The sequence below is a fragment of the Eptatretus burgeri genome, chromosome 8 (genome assembly GCF_056783735.1).
Source record: "Eptatretus burgeri isolate ZD-2024b chromosome 8, Ebu_testis_v1, whole genome shotgun sequence".
Taxonomy (NCBI): domain Eukaryota; kingdom Metazoa; phylum Chordata; class Myxini; order Myxiniformes; family Myxinidae; genus Eptatretus; species Eptatretus burgeri.
Genome location: NC_140968.1, coordinates 66,527,135 through 66,554,899, shown reverse-complemented (window position 1 = coordinate 66,554,899; position 27,765 = coordinate 66,527,135). Strand labels below are relative to the sequence as shown.

Genomic DNA, 27,765 nt, shown 5'->3' with positions numbered 1-27,765 from the left:
GTGTGTGTGTGTGTGTGTGTGTGTGTGTGTGTGTGTGTGTGTGTGTGTGTGTGTGTGTGTGTGTGTGTGTGTCCCCGCCCGCTGTTTCTCAACAACCACTGGTCCAATCTAATTGAAACTTGACAGGTATATTGCTGGGGACCTGAGTATGTGCCTTTTCAAGGTTTGATATTAATCGGACAAGTGGTTCCCAAGTTATGGCCATTTATTGAACAAACCAATAACAGGACACGTTGCTGCATAGGCATGGTGATGGGGAAGAGATCCTCAGTTAAGGCCCTGTCACACCTTGATGATTTAGCCAGCGTATGCCGACGTATGAAAAATTTGTCTAAAACGCTGGCACACATCGAATACGTTATGGGTAAGTTTTGTATATGTTAAGAGCACGCTGGCATACGTCGTAGAACGTTGGCATACGTCGTAATACGCGGAGGTCGTCGACAAATTTTAACATGCTTGAAATTTTTCAACGTATACCAGCGTATGACTCACACGTTCCACATACGCTGGCCGTAAGTTGTAGGCACTTTACGCGATCGTTGACACACGTCGACACACGTTACTTGTAAGTTACTCATAAGTCGAAAAACGTCGAGGTAATGTTTAGCGTCAGTGTTCCAGACTCCCTGTTTTTTTTTTTTTTTCTTGTTTTTTATTCTTCGGTATGATGGTGATGTTGACACTTCGATTTCTAGTGCGGTTATAATATAATATAATTAATAGGTTGCCGCTCAACGATTTAAATCATAACCCCACTAGAAATTCAAGTGTCAACATCACCGTCATACCGGAGAAAAAAAAAAAAACAGGGAGTCTGGAACACTGACGCGAAACATTACCTCGACGTGTTTCGACTTATGAGTAACTTACAAGTAACGTGTCAACGTGTGTCAACGATCGCGTAACATGCCTACAACTTATGGACAGCATATGCGGAACGTGTGTCATACGCTGGCATACGTCAAATTTTTCAACATGCTGAAAATTTGTCAACATACTCGGCGTACTACGACGTATGCCAGCGTGCTTCAGCATGCTCTTAACGTACACAAAACTTTCCCATAACGTATTCGACGTGTGCCAGCGTATTCGGCAAATTTTTCATACGTCGGCATACGCTGACTAAAACGTCAAGGTATGACAGCAGCTTGACACTTGGATGTCTAGTGCGGTTATGATTTGAATCGTCAAGCCGCAGCCTTTTAATAGGCTACACCACGTGATCGTCGGTGATACGCTGCTGCGCGATATGCATAAGTTAGACTATCGTTGGTCAAAGGTTGTGAACGCCGACAACACGCTCAGCATTCGTTGATATGTTATCTATATGTTATTGAAACGTTCTGTGTACATTACTAATATGTTATGCATACGTCCATCTCGTTATGAATAAGTCCAAAACTGGAAAAAAAAAAAACTTCAGTAGTTCAGCGTACGCCAGCGTTTTACACACATTTTGATACCTTGCCATACACTGGCTAAAACATCAAGGTGTGACAGGGCCTTTACCAATGACAGGCCATGTTGCTTGGCGTTTTGCACCCACAGTATCTGTCTTCCATCTATAATTCCAGCAATCTGTTTGTTTGCCTTTTCAAGGTTTGAAATTAATCAGACAAGTGGTTCCCAAGTTATCGCCAAGTTAGAGCGCGTTCCCCATTACGGGTTACAACGTACGGACTTCCGGATAGTGATGACTTCCTGTATTATAATAATTTCTCGATTTCTTATGCGCATTTATAGATAAACACAATGCCCCAATCCAGTCGTCGTTTATGAGAGCGAAGGAACGGCCTGTGCAGTTGTTTGAAAGTTTTTTTTTGTACGGGCACGCATGTACGGCCACGCACGTACAGCCACGCACGTACGGGCATGCAAGAGCGAAGGAACGGCCTGTGTGGTTGTTGTTTCTGGCACGCAGTTTGAAAGTTTTTTTTTTTTTGCACGTACGGCCACGCATGTACCGGCGCACACTAGTATATTTAATAGTTTTTTTTTGTTTTGTTTTTTTTGCACGTACGTCCACGCATGTACAGCCACGCATGTACGGGCACGTACTAATATATTTAATAGTATTATACCTTTATACGTCAAGTGCACAGGGGGAACATCACCATGAGGTGCCAAATGACGGAATGAGACAGTGGTCTCCCAGCCATCAGGAGATCTCACATGATTGTACTCCGGGTTTATGTGGATGACTTCAATTCGTCCACCAATGGATTATTCCTGCTCTGGCCGTCTGGTCATTTCATGAGCATGATAGCAGGGGAAGCCAAGCAGGTGGGTATAGAATTTCTGTTAGCTACGGCACTGGTAGCTAAACAGTCCTTCATGCGTAATGGCATTCAAGTGGCTGCAGAGAGCGGAGAATAGAGTGCACAGCATCAGCGAGGACATCTTTCCACTGCGCAGTCATCAGTTCTTGGACTTCAGAGCCAAGGTCATGGCTTTACAGATAATGCTGTATCTTTCCACCAAGCCATTCCCCTGTGGGTATGTAGAAACCATGCGACCATGTAGAAACCGCTTGACTTAATCAGACATAAAGCAAGGTCCTCGGTCAGAATCAATGAACATTCGCTGAGAAGGTACACCGAAGGCTGTGAACAATTCACAGAGACATTTTATGACAACTGCCGTAGTCATGTTGGCATGTGTAAAAGCAAAAGGAAACCTCAAAAACTTAACAACAATTTATATTGTTGTGGTTCTGCAAATCCGCATGCCTCTAAGGCAATGAAACCCAACATACAGTGATCCCCAGGCAGTTATTTTGTTAGTCTCCATGCAGTCAGACCTTCCCCTCGCGTCTAATGGGTTAACGGGACGAAGTGCGTTGCATCGATCTAATAGCTAGGTCTAATAATTGTATCTCTATCTTCTTTTCAATCCTGATTTCCGTCCAACCCTTTCCTTTTATCCATGATAGAAATCGAAGCAAGCACACATACACGATAGCAGACACCTGCACAGCCGGATGAGAGAATTACCACATGAACAAGTGCGCGCATGAAGCGCCCTTTCATTCAAATATGTGCACCAATTTACACCGGCATCTCACCTTGCTCAACCATCGCTCACCAAAAGTTCACCATCTCAACCACCAACATCTCCCGCACATGGAAAAAATCATCACGCACCTCCTCGCACCTCTGCATCGATACGGTTTGCCACCATGCAGAGGCGTGCCGCATGGCACAGGCCACGTGGCGCCTGGACAGGCCAGGTGTGTTGGCAGCACCGGCCGCGTCTCGGCGGGGATGCCCTGAATGGGCGTGTGGGACCAACGCGACCCCCGTCCAGCCAGTCACCAGAACAAGGTAGGACGGGGGTCGTTGGGTGGGGGTGGGGGGGTCGGTACGTCCTTGGCATTTATGCTCGGCTGCGTAAAAAAAAGGAAGCTGGAAGAACTCCCCCAATAATTTCGATTGAAGCAGTTGAGCTCGGAGGGGGCCTCAGCCTCCAGACCTGCTGATGGAACCACAGTGCCCAGCTGGGAAATTGTGTCGAGGCACAGATGAAAAACAGAGGGTATGGCCCAAACCAGCGGAACGACGGGTAAATTAGGTTGGTAGAACCACATCGTTTAAAGAGACACATTGGTAAGTCCCGGGAAAGTTTAATTGTTGATATGCCAATGTCTAGGGTAATTAGGAGTGTTGTGTTTGCACCTTCACAGCATTCACCACTGGGGTAACCAGCGGCCGCTGGATTTGCCTGACTGGAGAAACCGTGGGACCTGTAGACGTATCACAAACTTGCCCTGAGGTTCCCACAGATCCATATTTTCCTCCTACAGAATCCTAAGGGGGTTTGAGGAATTATATTAGGAATTTGGCACTGACTGAGGGGAACCCATGAGACAGATATTCTAGTTAGAAGAAAAAGGGACGATTTAAAGAGGGGGAGCTAGGGTAGAGCAGGCACAGATAGGGACTGGGGGGCACGGACCATGGCAAGGATAGAGGTCAAATCCCAGTCATCAGGAGATCTCACATGATTGTACTCCGGATTAGATGACTAATTCATTTAATTTCACATTTAGGTGAAAAAACTAAACAAAAAGTTTAGGTTAATTGAGCCTAAGAGTATGAGGCTAAAATACTCACTATTTCAATAACATCACGCGTTTTCGCATCAGAATAGTGATGCAGACCAAATAGATGAGTCGGACAATGCTTTTGTTTGGTGAAAAAAGCTTGTTTTAGGCCAATTTGAGACATTTTTGCATTTACAAGTCCTTTCTGTGAAATGCAGCGTTTTGCGACTTTGAAGCTAAAATACTCACTATTTCAATAAAATCATGCGTTTTCGCTTCAGAATAGCGATGCAGAAAAAAGTTGAGGCAGGCAATGCTTTTGTTTGGTGAAAAAAGCTTGTTTTAGGCCAATTTGAGACATTTTTGCATTTACAAGTCCTTTCTGTGAAATGCAGCGTTTTGCGAATTTGAAGCTAAAATACTCACGATTTCAATAAAATCACGCGTTTTCGCTTCAGAATAGTGATGCAGAACAAAAAGTTGAGTCAGACAATGCTTTTGTTTGGTGAAAAACTTGTTTTAGGCCAATTTGAGACGTTTTTGCGTTTACAAGTCCTTTCTGTGAAATGCAGCGTTTTTCGATTTGAAGGTAAAATACTCACTATTTCAACAAAATCACGCTTTTTTGCTTCAGAATGGTGATGCAGAACATAAGGTTGAGTCGGACAATGCTTTTGTTTGGTGAAAGAAGCTTGTTTTCGGCCAATTTGAGACATTTTTGCGTTTGCAAGTCCTTTCTGTGAAATGCAGCGTTTTGCGACGTTGAAGCTAAAATACTCACAATTTCAACAAAATCACGCGTTTTCGCTTCAGAATAGTGATGGAGAACAAAAAGTTGACTCAGACAATGCTTTTCTTTGGTGAAAAAAGCCTGTTTTAGGCCAATTTGAAACATTTTTGCGTTTACAAGTCCTTTCTGTGAAATGCAGCGTTTTGCGAATTTGAAGCTAAAATACTCACTATTTCAACAAAATCAGGCGTTTTCGCTTCAGAATAGTGATGCAGAACAAGAAATTGAGTCAGACAATGCTTCTGTTTGGTGAAAAAAATCTTGTTTTAAGCCAATTTGAGTCATTTTTGCGTTTGCAAGTCCTTTCTGTGAAATGCAGCGTTTTGCGGCTTTGAAGCTAAAATACTCACAATTTCAATAAAACCACGCATTTTCGCTTCAGAATAGTGATGCAGAACAAAAAGTTGAGTCGAACAATGCTTTTGTTTGGTGAAAAAAGCTTGTTTTAGGCCAATTTGAGACATTTTGCGTTTCCAAGTCCTTTCTGTGAAATGCAGCGTTTTGCAAATTTGAAGTTAAAATACTCACTATTTCAACAAAATCAGGTGTTTTCGCTTCAGAATAGTGATGCAGAACAAGAACTTGAGGCAGACAATGCTTTTGTTTGGTGAAAAAAGCTTGTTTTAGGCCAATTTGAGTCATTTTCGAATTTACAAGTCCTTTCTGTGTAATGCAGCGTTTTCGACTTTGAAGCTAAAATACTCACAATTTCAATAAAACCACGCATTTTCGCTTCAGAATAGTGATGCAGAACAAAAAGTTGAGTCGAACAATGCTTTTGTTTGGTGAAAAAAGCTTGTTTTAGGCCAATTTGAGACATTTTGCGTTTCCAAGTCCTTTCTGTGAAATGCAGCGTTTTGCAAATTTGAAGTTAAAATACTCACTATTTCAACAAAATCAGGTGTTTTCGCTTCAGAATAGTGATGCAGAACAAGAACTTGAGGCAGACAATGCTTTTGTTTGGTGAAAAAAGCTTGTTTTAGGCCAATTTGAGTCATTTTCGAATTTACAAGTCCTTTCTGTGTAATGCAGCGTTTTCGACTTTGAAGCTAAAATACTCAGAATTTCACTAAAATCACGCGGTTCTCTTCAGAATAGTGATGCAGAACAAAAAGTTGAGTCGGACAATGCTTTTGTTTGGTGAAAAAAGCTTGTTTTAGGCCAATTTGAGACATTTTTGCGTTTTCAAGTCCTTTCTGTGAAATGCAGCGTTGAGCGACTTTGAAGCTAAAATGCTCACGATGTCAACAAAATCACACGTTTTCGCTTCAGAATAGTGATGCAGGACAAAGAGTTGAGTCGGACAATGCTTTTGTTTGATGAAAAAAGCTTGTTTTAGGCCAATTTGAGACATTTTTGCGTTTGAAATCCTTTTTGTGAAATGCAGCGTTTTGTGATTTTTAGGGTAAAATACTCATAATAACAATAAAATCACACGTTTTCGCCTCAGAACTGTGATGCATGACAAAATGTTGTCGGATCATGCTCTTGTTTGGTGAAAAAAGCTTGTTTTAGGCCAATTTTAAACATTTTTGCATTTACAAGTCCTTTGTGTGAAATGCAGGGTTTTGCGACTTTGAAGCTAAAATACTCAAAATTTCAACAAAATCACACATTTTCGCAACAGAATAGTGATGCAGAACAAAAAGTTGTCAGACAATGCTTTTGTTTGGTTTAAAAAGCTTGTTTTAGGGTAATTTGAGCATATTTTTTGCGTGAATTTGAAGCGAAAATAGTCACTATTTCAATGAAATCACACGTTTTCGCTTGAGAAGAGTGATGCAGAACAAAAAGTTGAGTCAGACAATGCTTTTGTTTGGTTTAAAAAGCTTGTTTTAGGGGAATTTGAGCATTATTTAGGCGAATTTGAAGTGAAAATACTCACTATTTCAAAGAAATCACGCGTTTGCTTCAGAATAGTGATGCAGAACAAAAATTGTCAGACAATGCTTTTGTTTGGTTTAAAAAGTTTGTTTTAGGGTAATTTGAGCATTTTTTGCATGAATTTGAAGGTAAAATACTCACTATTTCAATGAAATCACAGGTTTTCGCTTCAGAATATTGATGCGGAACGAAAAGTTGAGTCAGACAATGCTTTTGTTTGGTTTAAAAACTAGTTGTAGGGTAATTTGCGCATTTATTGTTCAAATTTGAAGCGAAAATACTCACTGTTTCAAAGAAATCACACGTTTGCTTCAGAATAGTGATGCAGAACAAAAAGTTGAGTCAGACAATGCTTTTGTTTGGTTTAAAAAAGCTCGTTTTAGGGTAATTTGAGCATTTTTTTGCGCGAATTTGAAGCTAAAATACTGACAATTTCAATGAAATCGCACGTTTTTGCTTCAGAATAGTGATGCAGAACAAAATGTCGAATCAGGCAATGCTTTTGTTTGGTTTAAAAAGCTCGTTTTAGGGTAATTTGAGGATTTTTTTGCGGGAAGTTGAAGCGAATATACTCACTATTTCAATGAAAATCACACGTTTTTGCTTCAGAATAGTGATGCAGAATAAAAAGTTGTCAGACAATGCTTTTGTTGGGTTTAAAAAGCTTGTTTTAGGGTAATATGAGCATTTTTTTTGCGCAAATTTGAAGCTAAAATACTCACAATTTCAATGAAATCACACGTTTTCGCTTCAGAATAGTGATGCAGAACAAAAGGTTGAGTCAGACAATGCTTTTATTTGTTTGAAAATGCTTGTTTTAGGGTAATGTGAGCATTTTTTGAGTGAATTTGAAGCGAAAATACTCACTATTTCAATGAAATCACATGTTTTCGCTTCAGAATAGTGATGCAGAACAAAAAGTTGTCAGACAATGCTTTTGTTTGGTTTAAAAAGCTTGTTGTAGGGGAATTTCAGCATTATTTCGGCGAATTTGAAGTGAAAATACTCACTATTTCAAACAAATCACGCGTTTGCTTCAGAATAGTGATGCAGAACAAAAATTTAGTCAGACAATGCTTTTGTTTGGTTTAAAAAGTTTGTTTTAGGGTAATTTGAGCATTTTTTGCATGAATTTGAAGGTAAAATACTCACTATTTCAATGAAATCACAGGTTTTCGCTTCAGAATATTGATGCGGAACGAAAAGTTGAGTCAGACAATGCTTTTGTTTGGTTTAAAAACTTGTTGTAGGGTAATTTGCGCATTTATTGTTCAAATTTGAAGCGAAAATACTCACTGTTTCAAAGAAATCACACGTTTGTTTCAGAATAGTGATGCAGAACAAAAAGTTCAGTCAGACAATGCTTTTGTTTGGTTTAAAAAAGCTTGTTTTAGGGTAATTTGAGCAAATTTTACGCGAATTTGAAGCCAAAATACTCACTATTTCAATGAAATCAGATGTTCTCGCTTCAGAATAGTGATGCTGAACAAAAAGTTGAGTCAGGCATTGCTTTTGTTTGGTTTAAAAAACCTTGTTTTAGGGTAATTTGAGCATTTTCTTGCGCGAATTTGAAGCTAAAATACTGACAATTTCAATGAAATCACACGTTTTTGCTTCAGAATAGTGATGCAGAACAAAATGTCGAATCAGAAAATGCTTTTGTTTGGTTTAAAAAGCTCGTTTTAGGGTAATTTGAGGATTTTTTTGCGGGAAGTTGAAGCGAAAATACTCACTATTTCAATGAAAATCACACGTTTTTGCTTCAGAATAGTGATGCAGAACAAAAGGTTGAGTCAGACAATGCTTTTGTTTGTTTGAAAATGCTTGTTTTAGGGTAATGTGAGCATTTTTTGAGTGAATTTGAAGCGAAAATACTCACTATTTCAATGAAATCACATGTTTTCGCTTCAGAATAGTGATGCAGAACAAAAAGTTGAGTCAGACATTGCTTTTGTTTAGTTTCAAAAGTTTGTTTTCGAGTAATTTGAGCATTTTTTTTGCATGAATTTAAAGCGAAAATACTCAGTATTTCAATGAAATCACACGTTTTCGCTTCAGAATAGTGATGCAGAACAAAAAGTTGAGTCAGACAATGCTTTTGTTTGGTTTTAAAAGCTTGTTGTAGGGGAATTTGAGCATTTTTTGTGCTAATTTGAAGCAAAAATACTCACAATTTCAATGAAATCACACATTTTTGCTTCAGAATAGTGATGCAGAACAACAAGTTGAGTCAGACAATGCTTTTGTTTGGTTTAAAAAGCTTGTTTTCGTATAATTTGAGCATTTTTTGTGCTAATTTGGAGCTAAAATACTCACTATTTCAATGAAATCACATTTTCACTTCAGAATAGTGATGCAGAACAAAAAGTTGAGTCAGACAATGCTTTTGTTTGGTTTAAAAAGCTTGTTGTAGGGGAATTTGAGCATTTTTTGTGCTAATTTGAAGCAAAAATACTCACAATTTCAATGAAATCACACATTTTTGCTTCAGAATAGTGATGCAGAACAACAAGTTGAGTCAGACAATGCTTTTGTTTGGTTTAAAAAGCTTGTTTTCGTATAATTTGAGCATTTTTTGTGCTAATTTGGAGCTAAAATACTCACTATTTCAATGAAATCACACATTTTCACTTCAGAATAGTGATGCAGAACAAAAATTTGTGTCAGACAATGCTTTTGTTTGGTTTAAAAAGCTTATTTTGGGGTAATTTGAGCATTTTTTGCGTGAATTTGAAAATAAAATACTCACTATTTCAATGAAATCACAGGTTTTCGCTTCAGAATAGTGATGCAGAACAAAATGTCGAATCATGCAATGCTTTTGTTTGTTTTAAAAAGCTAGTTTTAGGGTAATTTGAGGATTTTGTTGTGTGAAATTGAAGCGAAAATACTCACTATTTCAATGTCATCACACGTTTTCGCTTAAGAATAGTGATGCAGAATAAAAAGTTGACAGACAATGCTTTTGTTTGGTTTAAAAAGCTTGTTTTAGGGTACTTTGAGCATTTTTTTTTTTGCAGGAATTTGAAGCTAAAATACTCACTATTTCAATGAAATTACACGTTTTCACTTCAGAATATGATGCAAAACAACAAGTTGAGTCAGACACTGCTTTAGTTTGGTTTAAAAAGCTTGTTTTTGGGTAATTTGAGCATTGTTTACGCGAATTTGAAGCTAAAACACTCAGTATTTCAATGAAATCACACGTTTTCGCTTCAGAATAGTGATGCAGAACAAATAGTTGAGTCAGACAATGATTTTGTTTAAAAAGCTTGTTTTAGGGGAATTTGAGCATTTTTTTGTGCTAATTTGAAGCAAAAATACTCACTATTTCAACGAAATCACACGTTTTCGCTTCAGAATAGTGATGCAGAACAATAAGTTGAGTCAGACAATGCTTTTGTTTGGTTTAAAAAGCTTGTTTTCGCATAATTTGAGCATTTTTTTGTGCGAATTTGGAGCTGAAATACTCACTATTTCAATGAAATAACACGTTTTCGCTTCAGAATAGTGATGTAGAACAAAAAGTTGAGTCAGACAATGCTTTTGTTTGGTTTAAAAAGCTTGTTGTAGGGGAATTTGAGCATTTTTTGTGCTAATTTGAAGCAAAAATACTCACAATTTCAATGAAATCACACATTTTTGCTTCAGAATAGTGATGCAGAACAACAAGTTGTCAGACAATGCTTTTGTTTGGTTTAAAAAGCTTGTTTTCGTATAATTTGAGCATTTTTTGTGCTAATTTGGAGCTAAAATACTCACTATTTCAATGAAATCACACGTTTTCGCTTCAGAATAGTGATGCAGAACAAAAAGTTGAGTCAGACAATGCTTTTGCTTGGTTTAAAAAGCCTGTTTTAGGGTAATTTGAGCATTTTTGGGGTGAATTTAAAGCTAAAATACTCACTATTTCAATGAAAACACACGTTTTCACTTCAGAATCGTGATGCAGAACAAAAATGCAGAAAAAAAAGATGCAGAACTTCACTCTTTCATTCCTCTTTTTTCCCGCCTTTGGAATAAACGTCCTCACTCTATTCTTTCCCATTCTTCCCTCCAGGCTTTCAAAACAGCTGTTCACCACCACCTCTTATCTTCCCCCATCCAAATCCTCGATAATCCACCCAAGCCCACTTCCTTCATTTCTCCTGCTTTCCTTCCTGAAAGTCCCTGAAATGTCCATCTTCTCTTCGCCATGTTCCCCGTCCCATCCCCATCCCTCTCCCTTCCCCAGTTCACCTAATGTGTCTGTTCCCCACTGTTTTGTCCCTTCCACTCCCGCCCCTCTTGTCTCATGCCTCCTTGCTGTGAGTTGTGTGTTTGCTCTCATACGAGCCTCGACCAAGGTATACAAAAAAAAAAAAAGTTGAGTCAGGGAATGCTTGTGTTTGGTGAAAAAAGCTTGTTTTAAGCCAATTTGAGTCATTTTTGCGTTTGCAAGTCCTTTCTGTGAAATGCAGCGTTTAGTGACTTTGAAGCTAAAATGCTCACGATGTCAACAAAATCACGCGTTTTCGCATCAGAATAGTGATGCAGAATAACAAGTTGAGTCGGACAATGTTTTTGTTTGGTGAAAAAAGCTTGTTTTAGGCCAATTTGAAACATTTTTGCATTTACAAGTCCTTTCTGTGAAATGCAGCGTTTTGCGACTTTGAAGCTAAAATACTCAGAATTTCAACAAAATCACGCGTTATGGCTTGAGAATAGTGATGCAGAACAAAAAGTTGAGTCAGACAATGCTTTTGTTTGGTTTAAAAAGCTTGTTTTAGGGTAATTTAAGCATTTTTTTGCACGAATTTGAAGCTACAATGCTCACTATTTCAATGAAATCACACGTTTTCGCTTCAGAATAGTGATGCAGAACAAAATGTTGAGTCAGACAATGCTTTTGTTTGGTTTATAAACTTGTTTTAGGGTAATTTGAGCATTTTTTGCGTGAATTTGAAGTGAAAATACTCACTATTTCAATGAAATCACACGTTTTCGCTTGAGAATAGTGATGCAGAACAAAAACTTGTCAGACAATGCTTTTGTTTGGTTTAAAAAGCTTGTTTTAGGGTAATTTGAGCATTTTTTTGCGCAAATTTGAAGCTAAAATACTCACTATTTCAATGAAATCACACGTTTTCGCTTCAGAATAGTGATGCAGAACAAAAGGTTGAGTCAGACAATGCTTTTGTTTGTTTGAAAATGCTTGTTTTAGGGTAATGTGAGCATTTTTTGAGTGAATTTGAAGCGAAAATACTCACTATTTCAATGAAATCACATGTTTTCGCTTCAGAATAGTGATGCAGAACAAAAAGTTGAGTCAGACATTGCTTTTGTTTAGTTTCAAAAGTTTGTTTTCGAGTAATTTGAGCATTTTTTTTGCATGAATTTAAAGCGAAAATACTCAGTATTTCACTGAAATCACACGTTTTCGCTTCAGAATAGTGATGCAGAACAAAAAGTTGAGTCAGACAATGCTTTTGTTTGGTTTAAAAAGCTTGTTGTAGGGGAATTTGAGCATTTTTTGTGCTAATTTGAAGCAAAAATACTCACAATTTCAATGAAATCACACATTTTTGCTTCAGAATAGTGATGCAGAACAACAAGTTGAGTCAGACAATGCTTTTGTTTGGTTTAAAAAGCTTGTTTTCGTATAATTTGAGCATTTTTTGTGCTAATTTGGAGCTAAAATACTCACTATTTCAATGAAATCACACATTTTCACTTCAGAATAGTGATGCAGAACAAAAATTTGTGTCAGACAATGCTTTTGTTTGGTTTAAAAAGCTTGTTTTGGGGTAATTTGAGCATTTTTTGCGTGAATTTGAAAATAAAATACTCACTATTTCAATGAAATCACAGGTTTTCGCTTCAGAATAGTGATGCAGAACAAAATGTCAAATCATGCAATGCTTTTGTTTGTTTTAAAAAGCTAGTTTTAGGGTAATTTGAGGATTTTTTTGTGTGAAATTGAAGCGAAAATACTCACTATTTCAATGTAATCACACGTTTTCGCTTAAGAATAGTGATGCAGAATAAAAAGTTGTCAGACAATGCTTTTGTTTGGTTTAAAAAGCTTGTTTTAGGGTACTTTGAGCATTTTTTTTTTTGCACGAATTTGAAGCTAAAATACTCACTATTTCAATGAAATTACACGTTTTCACTTCAGAATATGATGCAAAACAACAAGTTGAGTCAGACACTGCTTTAGTTTGGTTTAAAAAGCTTGTTTTTGGGTAATTTGAGCATTGTTTACGCGAATTTGAAGCTAAAACACTCAGTATTTCAATGAAATCACACGTTTTCGCTTCAGAATAGTGATGCAGAACAAATAGTTGAGTCAGACAATGATTTTGTTTAAAAAGCTTGTTTTAGGGGAATTTGAGCATTTTTTTGTGCTAATTTGAAGCAAAAATACTCACTATTTCAACGAAATCACACGTTTTCGCTTCAGAATAGTGATGCAGAACAATAAGTTGTCAGACAATGCTTTTGTTTGGTTTAAAAAGCTTGTTTTCGCATAATTTTGTGCGAATTTGGAGCTGAAATACTCACTATTTCAATGAAATAACACGTTTTCGCTTCAGAATAGTGATGCAGATCAAAAAGTTGAGTCAGACAATGCTTTTGTTTGGTTTAAAAAGCTTGTTTTAGGGTAATTTGAGCATTTTTGGGGTGAATTTAAAGCTAAAACACTCACTATTTCAATGAAAACACACGTTTTCACTTCAGAATAGTGATGCAGAACAAAAAGTTGAGTCAGGGAATGCTTGTGTTTGGTGAAAAAAGCTTGTTTTAGGCCAATGTGAGACATTTTTGCGTTTGAAGTCCTTTTTGTGAAATGCAGCATTTTGTGATTTTTAGGGTAAAATACTCATAATAACAATAAAATCACACGTTTTCGCCTCGGAATCGTGATGCACAACAAAAAGTTGTCGGATCATGCTTTTGTTTGGTGAAAAAAGCTTGTTTTAGGCCAATTTGAAACATTTTTGCATTTACAAGTCCTTTCTGTGAAATGCAGGGTTTTGCGACTTTGAAGCTAAAATACTCAGAATTTCAACAAAATCGCGCGTTTTGGCTTGAGAATAGTGATGCAGAACAAAAAGTTGAGTCAGACAATGCTTTTGTTTGGTTTAAAAAGCTTGTTTTAGGGTAATTTGAGCATTTTTTTTGAGCGAATTTTTCGCTAAAATACTCATATTTCAATGAAATCACACGTTTCCACTTCAGAATAGAGATGCAGAACAAAAAGTTGTCAGACAATGCTTTTGTTTGGTTTAAAAAGCTTGCTTCGGGAAATTTGAGCATTTTTTGCACGAATGTGAAGCGAAAATACTCACTATTTCAATGAAATCACACGTTTTCGCTTCAGCATAGTGAAGCAGAACAAAAAGTTGAGTCAGACAATGCTTTTGCTTGGTTTAAAAAGCTTGTTTTAGGGTAATTTGAGCATTTTTGGGGTGAATTTAAAGCTAAAATACTCACTATTTCAATGAAAACACACGTTTTCACTTCAGAATAGTGATGCAGAACAAAAAGTTGAGTCAGGGAATGCTTGTGTTTGGTGAAAAAAGCTTGTTTTAGGCCAATGTGAGACATTTTTGCGTAATGCAGCATTTTGTGATTTTTAGGGTAAAATACTCATAATAACAATAAAATCACACGTTTTCGCCTCGGAATCGTGATGCACAACAAAAAGTTGTCGGATCATGCTTTTGTTTGGTGAAAAAAGCTTGTTTTAGGCCAATTTGAAACATTTTTGCATTTACAAGTCCTTTCTGTGAAATGCAGGGTTTTGCGACTTTGAAGCTAAAATACTCAGAATTTCAACAAAATCACGCATTTTGGCTTGAGAATAGTGATGCAGAACAAAAGGTTGAGTCAGACAATGCTTTTGTTTGGTTTAAAAAGCTTGTTTTAGGGTAATTCAGGCAATTTTTTGCACGAATTTGAAGCTAAAATGCTCACTATTTCAATGAAATCACACGTTTTCGCTTCAGAATAGTGATGCAGAACAAAATGTTGAGTCAGACAATGCTTTTGTTTGGTTTAAAAAGCTTGTTTTAGGGTAATTTGAGCATTTTTTGCACGAATTTGAAGCTAAAATACAAACAATTTCAAAGAAAACACAAGTTTTCGCTTCAGAATAGTGATGCACAACAAAAAGTAGAGTCAGACAATGTTTTTGTTTGGTTTAAAAAGCTTGTTTTCGGGTAAGTTGAGCATTTTTCTTGAGCGAATTTTTCGCTAAAATACTCATATTTCAATGAAATCACACGTTTCCACTTCAGAATAGAGATGCAGAACAAAAAGTTGTCAGACAATGCTTTTGTTTGGTTTAAAAAGCTTGCTTCGGGAAATTTGAGCATTTTTTGCACGAATGTGAAGCGAAAATACTCACTATTTCAATGAAATCACACGTTTTTGCTTCAGAATAGTGATGCAGAACAAAATGTCGAATCATGCAATGCTTTTGTTTGGTTTAAAAAGCTTGTTTTAGGGTAATTTGAGCAATTTTTTTTGTGCGAATTTGAAGCTAAAATACTCACTATTTCAATGAAATTACACGTTTTCACTTCAGAATATGATGCAGAACAGGAAGTTGAGTCAGACAATGCTTTAGTTTGGTTTAAAAAGCTTGTTTTTGGGTAATGTGAGCATTTCTTGCATGAATTTGCAGCGAAAATACTCACTATTTCAATGAAATCACATGTTTTCGCTTCAGAATCGTGATGCAGAACAAAAAGTTGAGTCGGACAATGCTTTTGTTTGGTGAAAAAAAAAGCTTGTTTTATGCCAATTTGAGACATTTTTGCATTTACAAGTTTTGCATTTACAAGTTGTAAATTTTTGCAAATTTACAAGTCCATTCTGTGAAATGCAGCGTTTTGAGACTTTGAAGCTAAAATAGTCATGATTTCAATGAAATCACTTCAGAATAGTTTTCATTTCAGAATAGTGATGCAGAACAAAAAGTTGAGTCAGACAATGCTTTTGTTTGGTTTAAAAAGCTTGTTTTAGGGGAATTTGAGCATTTTTTGTGCTAATTTGAAGCAAAAATACTCACTATTTCAATGAAATCACACGTTTTCGCTTCAGAATAGTGATGCAGAACAAAAATGTGTCAGACAATGCTTTTGTTTGGTTTAAAAAGCTTGTTTTCGGGTAATTTGAGCATTTTTTACGTGAATTTGAAAATAAAATACTCACTATTTCAATGAAATCACAGGTTTTCGCTTCAGAATAGTGATGCAGAACAAAAAGTTGTCAGACATTGCTTTTGTTTGGTTTTAAAAGTTTGTTTTAGAGCAATTTGAGCATTTTTTTGCATGAATTTGAAGCGAAAACACTCAGTATTTCAATGAAATCACACGTTTTCGCTTCAGAATAGTGATGCAGAACAAAAAGTTGAGTCAGACAATGATTTTGTTCGGTTTAAAAAGCTTGTTTTCGGGTAATTTGAGCATTTTTTGCATAAATTTGAAGATAAAATACTCACTATTTCAATGAAATCACACATTTTCGCAACAGAATAGTGATGCAGATCAAAAAGTTGAGTCAGACAATGCTTTTGTTTGGTTTAAAAAGCTTGTTTTAGGGTAATTTGAGCATTTTTTGCGATAATTTGAAGCTAAAATAGTCACGATTTCAATGAAATCACACGTTTTCGCTTCAGAATATTGATGCAAAACAAAAAGTTGAGTCAGACAATGCTTTTGTTTTGTTTAAAAAGCTAGTTTTTGGGTAATTTGAGCATTTTTTTTTGCGCTAATTTGAAGCAAAAATGCTCACTATTTCAATGAAGTCACACGTCTTCACTTCAGGATAGTGATGCAGAACAAAAAGTTGAGTCAGACAATGCTTTTGTTTGGTTTTAAAAGCTTGTCTTTGGGTAATTTGAGCATTTTTTTTGCGCGAATTTGGAGCTAAAATACTCACTATTTCAATGAAATCACACGTTTTCGCTTCAGAATTGTGATGCAGAACAAAAGGTTCAGTCAGACAATGCTTTTATTTGGTTTAAAAAGCTTGTTTTAGGGTAATTTGAGCATTTTTTGCACGAATTTGAAGATAATATATCCACGATTTCAATGAAATCACACGTTCTCACTTCAGAATAGTGATGCAGAACAAAAATTTGAGTCAGACAATACTTTTGTTTGGTTTAAAAAGCTTGTTTTAGGGTAATTTGAGCATTTTTTTGCGCAAATTTGAAGCTAAAATACTCACTATTTCAATGAAATCACACGTTTTCGCTTCAGAAAAGTGAGGCAGAACAAAAAGTTGAGTCAGACAATGCTTTTGTTTGGTTTTAAAAGCTTGTCTTTGGATAATTTGAGCATTTTTTTTGCACGAATTTGGAGCTAAAATACTCACTATTTCAATGAAATCACACGTTTTCGCTTCAGAATTGTGATGCAGAACAAAAAGTTGAGTCAGACAATGCTTTTGTTTGGTTTAAAAAGCTTGTTTTAGGGTAATTTGAGCATTTTTTGTGCGAATTTGAAGCTAAAATACTCACTATTTCAAGGAAATCACACGTTTTCGCTTCAGATCAGTGATGCAGAAGAAAAGGTTTAGTCAGACAATGCTTTTATTTGGTTTAAAAAGCTTGTTTTAGGGTAATTTGAGCATTTTTTGCACGAATTTGAAGATAATATATCCACGATTTCAATGAAATCACACGTTCTCACTTCAGAATAGTGATGCAGAACAAAAATTTGAGTCAAACAATACTTTTGTTTGGTTTAAAAAGCTTGTTTTAGGGTAATTTGAGCATTTTTTTTTGCGCAAATTTGAAGCTAAAATACTCACTATTTCAATGAAATTACACATTTTCGCTTCAGAATATGATGCAAAACAACAAGTTGAGTCAGACACTGCTTTAGTTTGGTTTAAAAAGCTTGTTTTTGGGTAATTTGAGCATTGTTTCCGCGAATTTGAAGCTAAAACTCACTATTTCAATGAAATCACAACGTTTTCGCTTCAGAATAGTGATGCAGAACAAAAAGTTGAGTCAGACAATGCTTTTGTTTGGTTTAAAAAGCTTGTTTTAGCGGAATTTGAGCATTTTTTTGTGCTAATTTGAAGCAAAAATACTCACTATTTCAACGAAATCACACGTTTTCGCTTCAGAATAGTGATGCAGAACAATAAGTTGAGTCAGACAATGCTTTTGTTTGGTTTAAAAAGCTTGTTTTCGCATAATTTGAGCATTTTTTTGTGCGAAGTTGGAGCTGAAATACTCACTATTTCAATAAAATCACACGTTTTCGCTTCAGAATAGTGATGCAGATCAAAAAGTTGAGTCAGACAATGCTTTTGTTTGGTTTTAAAAGCTTGTTTTAGGGTTATTTAAGCATTTTTTGCGTGGATTTGAAGGGAAGATACTCACTATTTCAATGAAATCACACGTTTTCGCTTCAGAATAGTGATGCAGAACAAAAAGTTGTCAGACAATGCTTTTGTTTGGTTTAAAAAGCTTCTTTTCAGGTAATTTGAGCATTTTTTGCGTGAAATTGAAGCGAAAATACTCACTATTTCAATGTAATCACACGTTTTCGCTTAAGAATAGTGATGCACAATAAAAAGCTGTCAGACAATGCTTTTGTTTGGTTTAAAAAGCTTGTTTTAGGGTAATTTGAGCATTTTTTTGCACGAATTTGAAGCTAAAATACTCACTATTTCAATGAAATTACACATTTTCGCTTCAGAATATGATGCAAAACAACAAGTTGAGTTAGACACTGCTTTAGTTTGGTTTAAAAAGCTTGTTTTTGGGTAATTTGAGCATTGTTTCCACGAATTTGAAGCTAAAACTCACTATTTCAATGAAATCACATGTTTTCGCTTCAGAATCGTGATGCAGAATAAAAATTTGAGTCAGACAATGCTTTTGTTTGGTATAAAAAGCTTGTTTTAAGGTAATTTGAGCATTTTTTGAGCTAATTTAAAGCTAAAATACTCACTATTTCAATGAAATCACACATTTTTGCTTCAGAATAGTGATGCAGAACAAAATGTTGAGTCTGACAATGCTTTTCTTTGGTTTAAAAAGCTTGTTTTCAGGTAATGTGAGCATTTTTTGCGTGAATTTTAAGCAAAAATACTCACTATTTCAATGAAATCACACGTTTTTGCTTCAGAGTAGTGATGCAGAATAAAAAGTTGAGTCAAACAAAGCTTTTGTTTGGTTTACAAAGCTTGATTTACGGTAATTTGTGCATTTTTTTGATCGAATTTGAAGCTAAAATACTCACTATTTCAATGAAATCACACGTTTTCGCTTCGGAATATTGATGCAAAACAAAAAGTTGAGTCAGACAATGCTTTTGTTTGGTTTAAAAAAAGCTTGTTTTAGGGTAATTTGAGCATTTTTTTTTGCACGAATTTGAAGCTAAAATGCTCACTATTTCAATGAAATCACACATTTTCGCTTCAGAATAGTGATGCAGAACAAAATGTTGAGTCTGACAATGCTTTTCTTTGGTTTAAAAAGCTTGTTTTCAGGTAATGTGAGCATTTTTTTTGTGTGAATTTTAAGCTAACATACTCACTATTTCAATGAAATCACAAGTTTTCACTTCAGAATAGTGATGCAGAACAAAAAGTTGAGTCAGACAATGCTTTTGTTGTTTTGGTTTCAAAAGATTGTTTTAGGGAAATTTGAGCATTTTTTTGCATGATTTTGAAGCTAAAATAATCACTATTTCAATGAAATCACACGTTTTCGCTTAAGAATGGTGATGCAGAATAAAAAGTTGAGTCAGACAATGCTTTTGTTTGGTTTAAAAAGCTTGTTTTAGGGTAATTTGAGCATTTTTTTTGCGCGAATTTGAAGCTAAAATACTCACTATTTCAATGAAATTACAAGTTTTCACTTCAGAATATGATGCAGAACAGCAAGTTGAGTCAGACAATGCTTTAGTTTGGTTTAAAAAGCTTGTTTTTGGGTAATGTGAGCATTTCTTGCATGAATTTGCAGCGAAAATACTCACTATTTCAATGAAATCACATGTTTTCGCTTCAGAATCGTGATGCAGAACAAAAAGTTGAGTCAGACATTGCTTTTGTTTGGTTTAAAAAGTTTGTTTTAGAGTAATTTGAGCATTTTTTTTTGCATGAATTTGAAGCGAAAACACTCAGTATTTCAATGAAATCACACATTTTCACTTCAGAATAGTGATGCAGAACAAAAAGTTGAGTCAGGCAATGCTTTTGTTTGGTGAAAAAACAGCTTGTTTTATGCCAATTTGAGACATTTTTGCATTTACAAGTTTTGCATTTACAAGTTGTAAATTTTTGCAAATTTACAAGTCCATTCTGTGAAATGCAGCGTTTTGAGACTTTGAAGCTAAAATAGTCATGATTTCAATGAAATCACTTCAGAATAGTTTTCATTTCAGAATAGTGATGCAGAACAAAAAGTTGAGTCAGACAATGCTTTTGTTTGGTTTAAAAAGCTTGTTTTGGGGGAATTTGAGCATTTTTTGTGCTAATTTGAAGCAAAAATACTCACTATTTCAATGAAATCACACGTTTTCGCTTCAGAATCGTGATGCCGAACAATAAGTTGAGTCAGACCATGCTTTTGTTTGGTTTAAAAAGCTTGTTTTCGGATAATTTGAGCATTTTTTGTGCTAATTTGGAGCTAAAATACTCACTATTTCAATGAAATCACACATTTTCACTTCAGAATAGTGATGCAGAACAAAAATGTGTCAGACAATGCTTTTGTTTGGTTTAAAAAGCTTGTTTTCGGGTAATTTGAGCATTTTTTACGTGAATTTGAAAATAAAATACTCACTATTTCAATGAAATCACACGTTTTGCCTTCAGAGTGGTGATGCAGAATAAGAAGGTGAGTCAAACAAAGCTTTTCTTTGGTTTAAAAAGCTTGTTTTCGGATAATTTGAGGATTTTTTTGCGTGAAATTGAAGCGAAAATACTCACTATTTCAATGAAATCACACATTTTCGCAACAGAATAGTGATGCAGAACAAAATGTTGAGTTAGACAATGCTTTTGTTTGGTTTAAAAAGCTTGTTTTAGGGTAATTTAAGCATTTTTTGCGATAATTTGAAGCTAAAATAGTCACGATTTCAATGTAATCACACGTTTTCGCTTAAGAATGGTGATGCAGAATAAAAAGTTGAGTCAGACAATGCTTTTATTTTGTTTAAAAAGCTAGTTTTTGGGTAATTTGAGCATTTTTTTTGCGCTAATTTGAAGCAAAAATGCTCACTATTTCAATGAAATCACACGTTTTCACTTCAGAATAGTGATGCAGAACAAAAAGTTGAGTCAGACATTGCTTTTATTTGGTTTAAAAAGCTTGTTTTAGGGTAATTTGAGCATTTTTTGCACGAATTTGAAGATAATATATCCACGATTTCAATTAAATCACACGTTCTCACTTCAGAATAGTGATGCAGAACAAAAAGTTGAGTCAGACAATGCTTTTGTTTGGTTTAAAAAGTTTGTTTTAGGGTAATTTGAGCATTTTTTTTTGCGCAAATTTGAAGCTAAAATACTATTTCAATGAAATCACACGTTTTCGCTTCAGAATAGTGATGCAGAACAAAAAGTTGAGTCAGACAATGCTTTTGTTTGGTTTAAAAAGCTTCTTTTCAGGTAATTTGAGCATTTTTTGCGTGAATTTGAAGCTAAAATACTCACTATTTCAATGAAATCACATGTTTTCGCTTCAGAATCGTGATGCAGAATAAAATGTTGAGTCTGACAATGCTTTTCTTTGGTTTAAAAAGCTTGTTTTCAGGTAATGTGAGCATTTTTTGCGTGAATTTTAAGCTAAAATACTCACTATTTCAATGAAATCACACGTTTTTGCTTCAGAGTGGTGATGCAGAATAAAAAGTTGAGTCAAACAAAGCTTTTGTTTGGTTTACAAAGCTTGATTTACGGTAATTTGTGCATTTTTTTGATCGAATTTGAAGCTAAAATACTCACTATTTCAATGAAATCACACGTTTTCGCTTCAGAATAGTGATGCAGAACAAAAAGTTGAGTCAGACAAGGCTTTTGATTGGTTTAAAAAGCTTGTTTTAGGGTAATTTGAGCATTTTTTGCACGAATTTGAAGCTAAAATACTCACTATTTCAATGAAATCACACATTTTCGCAACAGGATAGTGATGCAGAACAAAAAGTTGAGTCAGACAATGCTTTTGTTTGGTTTAAAAAGCATATTTTTGGGTAATTTGAGCATTTTTTTTACTCGAATTTGAAGCTAAAATATTCACTGTTTCAATGAAATCACACGTTTTCGCTTCAGAATAGTGATGCAGAACAAAAAGTTGAGTCAGACAATGCTTTTGTTTGGTTTAACAAGCTTGTTTTAGGGTAATTTGTTCATTTATTTGCACGAATTTAATGCTAAAATCCTCACTATTTCAATGATATCTCATGTTTTCGCTTCAGAATCGTGATGCAGAACAAAAAGTTGAGTCAGACAATGCTTTTGTTTGGTTTAAAAAGCTTGTTTTTGGGTAATTTGAGCATTTTTTGCACGATTTTGAAGCTACAATAATCACTATTTCAATGAAATCACACGTTGTCGCTTCAGAATAGTGATGCAGAACAAAAAGTTGAGTCAGACAATGCTTTTGTTTGGTTTAAAAAGCTTGTTTTCGGGTAATTTGAGCATTCTTTTTTAATTTGAAGCTAATATACTCACTATTTCAATGAAATCACGCATTTTCGCTTCAGAATAGTGATGCAGAACAAAAATTCGAGTCGGACAATGCCTTTTTTGGTCAAAAAAAGCTTGTTTTTGGCCAATTTGAGACATTTTTGCGTTTACAAGACCTTTCTGTGAAATGCAGTGTTTTGCAACTTTGACGCTAAAATACTCACAATTTCAATAAAATCACGAGTTTTCGCTTCAGAATAGTGATGCAGAACAAAAAGTTGCGTCGTACAATGCTTTTGTTTGGTGAAAAAAGCTTGTTTTCAACCAATTTGAGACATTTTTGCGTTTACAAGTCATTTATGTGAAATGGAGCGTTTTGCGACTTTGAAGCTAAAATATTCACCATTTCAATAAAATCAAGCATTTTCGCTTCACAATCCTGATGCCGAAAAAAAAGGCGAGTCGGACAATGCTTTACTTGGTGAAAAAAGCTTGTTTTCGGCCAATTTGAGACATATTTTGCGTTTACAAGTCCTTTCTGTGAATCTTGTAGACATGCATATCAGGATCTAGTTGTATGCTTTTGAGCACCGTTGCTACCACCGTTGCCGAGCAACGGGACTTTGAAATTTTTGAAAAAATTAAAAAAATTATTTTTCGAAAATCAAAAATCGGCTTCCAGGCTTTTATGCGCACTATAATCAACCTCTTTGTCAAAAAATTTCAACCAGATCCATCAAAAACTGTATGACTAATATGCAATTATGTAGCGACCACCCATGTCGCCTTCCGGCTTGTGTATGTATATAGGTATGTTCGTAGAAATGTATGTGTGTGTATGTGTGTAAATGTATGGATGAATACATGTATGTATGCATGTATATATGTTGGGTGGTCGCAAGACTACCCTTATTCTCAATTTTTCCGTCTGTCTATAAGTTTGTATGTTTGTATGTATGTTTGTTGGGTGGACGCAAGGCTACCCTTATTCTCAGTTTTTCCGTCTGTTGGGTGGTCGCGAGACTCCCCTTATTCTCAGTTTTTCCGTCTGTCTGTATGTTTGTATGTATGTACAGTGGGGAGAACAAGTATTTGATACACTGCCAATTTTGCAGGTTTTCCCACTTACAAAGCACATAGAGGTCTGTAATTTTTATCAGAGGTACACTTCAACTGTGAAAGATGGAATCGAAAACAAAAATCGTGAAAATCACATTGAATGATTTTTCAATAATTAATTTGCCTTTTATTGCATAAAATAAGTATTTCATACAAAATCTAAAGATTTCGTAAGTATATTGATCACTTCCGTTTGTTTGTTTGTTAGTGTGTTTGCTTGTTTGTTTGTCGGCACGATAACTCGAGAACGGAAGAAGCGACCAATGTCAGATTAAACCACGTGATTCAGGAGGGTGATGGCTAGCGCTGATTAGATTTTGGTCAAAATTGGTTAAAGGTCAAGGTTACAGTGAGGTCAAACATAATTCTGTAAATTCATGTGGAGAAATGGAGTATTTTTGCTTCGCTCGACGTTACGAGTTCGTTTTAACTGCGATTTTAATTTTGTCTTCGGTTTTTGCAATCGCTTAGGACGCTTAAAACTCGGTTGTTGAAATTCTGGTAAAAATCGGATGTTTTGGAGACGTTTTAAGATTGTATAAAAAAATATTTCACTCGACGCGTCACGGGTCGTCACGTGATGCAGTGCACTCGAGCAGACGCGTCGTTGAGTCACGTAAAGGTTTTCCGTGTGCGCGCTGTCGGTGCTTTCGATAAAGATGGTGTTTAAAAGTCATTTTTTAATCCCAATAAAGGTTATAGTCGCATGCCTGACTCACTGAGCCGTCGGATTATGTAAAGATTGTTGGTGGATGGCCGAATATTACGGTTTTGTGACTTTGATAAAATAATATAAAATAATTGCGTGGAGAAATGGAGAATTTTGCTTTGGTCGACGTTACAATTTTTGATGGTTTGGTACAGAATCATCGTAGAAACTTCTGGTTTGCGTCGCCACCTTCTGTCGAGACAGCTTTTATTAGACAAGGTCAGAGGTCAAGTTGACGATTTCGTAAGTACCAGTCTATGACTGCTTGTTTGTTTGTTTGTTTGTTTGTAGGCATGATAACTCGAGAACAGAAGAAGCTACCAATGTCAAATTACACCACATGATTCAGGAGCGTGATGGCTCGTGCTGAATAGATTTTCGTCAAATTCAGTCAAAGGTCAAGGTCACAGTGAGGTCAAACATCCAAAAAATGATAACTCGAGAATGGAAGAAGCTACCAATGTCAAATTACATCCCGTGATTCAGGAGCGTGATGGCTAGCGCTGATTAGATTTTGGTCAAAATCGGTCAAAGGTAAAGGTCACAGTGAGGTCAAACATTCGATTTTTGATGGTTTGGTACAGAATCATCGTAGAAACTTCTGGTTTGCGTCGCTACCTTCTCTAGAGACAGCTTTTATTAGACAAAGTCAGAGGTCAAGTTGATGATTTCGTAACTACCAGTCTATGACTGCTTGTTTGTTTGTTTGTTTGTTTGAATGTCTGCATGTAATGGACAGCTCTGGAGGCCAGAGGAGTCAATCAATTTTGATGAAACTTGACAGGTAGGTTCATACCAGGATCTAGTTCTATGCTTCTGAGCACCGTTGCTATGGACACCACCGTTGCCTCACAACGGGACTTTGAAATTTTTGAAAAATGCTAAAAAATTAATTTTTTCGAAAATCCAAAATCGGGTTCCAGGCTTTTATGCGCACTATAATCAACCTCTTTGACAAAAATTTTCAGCCCGATCCGTCTAAAACTGTATGACTAGTATGCAATTATGTAGCGACCACCCATGTCGCCGACCGGCTTGTTGGGTGGTCGCTAGAGTACCCTTATTTTGACTTTTTCCGTCTGTCTGTATGTAATGGACAGCTCTGGAGGCCAGAGGAGACAACCGATTTTGATGAAACTTGACAGTAGGTTCATACCAAGATCTTGTTCTATACTTTTTAGCACCATTGCTCTGGACACCACCGTTGCCAAGCAATGGGACTTTGAAAAATCCTAAAAAAAATTACTTTTTTGAAAATCAAAATCGGCTTCCAGGCTTTTATGCGCACTCTAATCATCCTCTGTCAAAATATTTCAGCCCGATCCGTCAAAAACTGTATGACTAGTATGCAATTATGTCGCGACCACCCTTGTCGCCTTCCGGCTTGTTGGGTGGTCGCTGCAGTACCCTTATTTTCACTTTTTCCGTCTGTCTGTATGTTTGTTTGTTTGTTTGTATGTCTGTATGTAATGGACAGCTCTGGAGGCCAGAGGAGTCAACCGATTTTGATGAAACTTGACAGGTAGGTTCATACCAGGATCTAGTTCTATGCTTTTGAGCACCGTTGCTATGGATACCACCGTTGCCTAGCAACGGAACTTTGAAGTTTTTGAAAAATCCTAAAAAAATTAATTTTTTCGACAATCAAAAATCGGCTTCGAGGCTTTTATGCGCACTATAATCAACCTCTTTGTCAAAAACTTTCAGCCCGATCCGTCAAAAACTGTATGACTAGTCTGCAATTATGTAGCGACCACCCATGTCGCCTACCGGCTTGCATGTATGTTTGTATGTAATGGACAGCTCTGCAGGCCAGAGGAATCAACCAATTTTGATGAAGCTTGACAGGGAGGTTTATACCAGGATCGACCTGTATGCTTTTGAGCACCGTTGCTATGGACGCCACCGTTGCCTAGCAACGGGACCTTGAAATATTTGAAAAATCCTAAAAAATGAATTTTTTCGAAAATCAAAAATCGGCTTCTGCGCTTTTATGCGCACTATAATCAACCCCTTTGTCAAAAAATTTCAGCCTGATCCGTCAAAAACTGTATGACTAGTATGCAATTATGTAGTGACCACCCATGTTCGGCTTGTATCTGTGTGTATGTACATATGTATGTGTGTATGTATGTATATATGTTTGTGTGTATGTATGTATAAATTTGGTGGTCACGAGACTACCCTTATGCTCAGGTTTTTGGGTGGTTGTGAGACTACCCTTATTTGCAGGTTTTCCGTCTGTCTGTATGTTTGTATGTATGTATGTTGGGTGGTCGCTAGAGTACCCTTATTTTCACTTTTTCCGTCTGTCTGTATGTATATTTGTTGGGTGGTCGCTTGAGTACCCTTATTTTCACTTTTTCCGTCTGTCTATATGTTTGTATGTCTGTATGTAATGGACAGCTCTGGAGGCCAGAGGAGTCAACCGATTTTGATGAAACTTGACAGGTAGGTTCATACCAGGATCTAGTTCTATGCTTTTCAGCACCGTTGCTATGGACGCGACCGTTGCCAAGCAACGGGACCTTGAAATATTTGAAAAATCCTAAAAAAAAAAATTTCGAAAATTAAAAATCGGCTTCCAGGCTTTTATGCACACTATAATCAACCTCTTTGTCAAAAATTGTCAGCGCGATCTGTCAAAAACTGTATGACTAGTATGCAATTATGTAGTGACCACCCATGTCGCCAACCGACTTGTATGTTTGTTTGTATGTAATGGACAGCTCTGGAGGCCAGAGGAGTCAACCGATTTTGATGAAACTTGACAGGTAGGTTGATACCAGGATCTAGTTTTATGATTTTGAGCATCGCTGCTATGGACACCACCGTTGCCTAGCAACGGGACTTTGAAATTTTGGAAAAATCATAAAAAAAAAATTTTCAAAAATCAAAAATCGGCTTCCAGGCTTTTATGCGTACTATAATCAACCTCTGTCAAAAAATTTCAGCCAAATCCGTCAAAAACTGTATGACTAGTACGCAATTATGTAGCGACCAACCATGTCGCCTACCGGCTTGTGTATGTATTGTTATGGATTTCCAAATCGGATCTGACTAATGCACACAACATTCAGGTCCTCAGACAGTTATTTCCATAAATGCATGTCCAGAATTGACCCATCACATTGTATGGTGGGATTCTAACTCTTTGGTGCATTTTTGAATGTTATCGAACAGATTCCCTTTCTTATGGGATGGCTTTTCCTCTTTACGACACATTCATGCACGTGATAGATAGCCGTTAGCCCAACGGAGGCTCATTCTACCCCTTTCCATCGGGACACATTGGCTTGGAGGTGGACGATTTATTTACACTTTGGACTTACAGGACATTTGATTAAGCACACCATGGGCTTTTCCTGAGCAGTTATTCTAATGGTCAAATACAGCTGTGGATCAGTTATATGTAGTATAAATGTATGTATGTGTGTCTCACCTCACCCACCTATCTTTCATTGACGTTCAACACCAACCTCTCTTTCACCGACGTTGACGTCCACCTTTTTCCATCGATGTTTGACGCCCCCTTTGGCAGCTATCTGGATGCTGGCTGGCTCTATGGATGCTGGA

At 36.3% G+C, this 27,765-nt stretch overlaps 2 protein-coding genes across 2 annotated transcripts in view; one reads left to right on the top strand and one right to left on the bottom strand.

Annotated features, from left to right (window-relative positions):
• The window catches only part of ADAM22 (ADAM metallopeptidase domain 22), a 148,235-nt gene that overhangs the window by 692 nt on the left and 119,778 nt on the right, over positions 1 to 27,765 (top strand). The window lies entirely within an intron of this gene.
• The window catches only part of COPS3 (COP9 signalosome subunit 3), a 134,836-nt gene that overhangs the window by 106,118 nt on the left and 953 nt on the right, over positions 1 to 27,765 (bottom strand). The window lies entirely within an intron of this gene.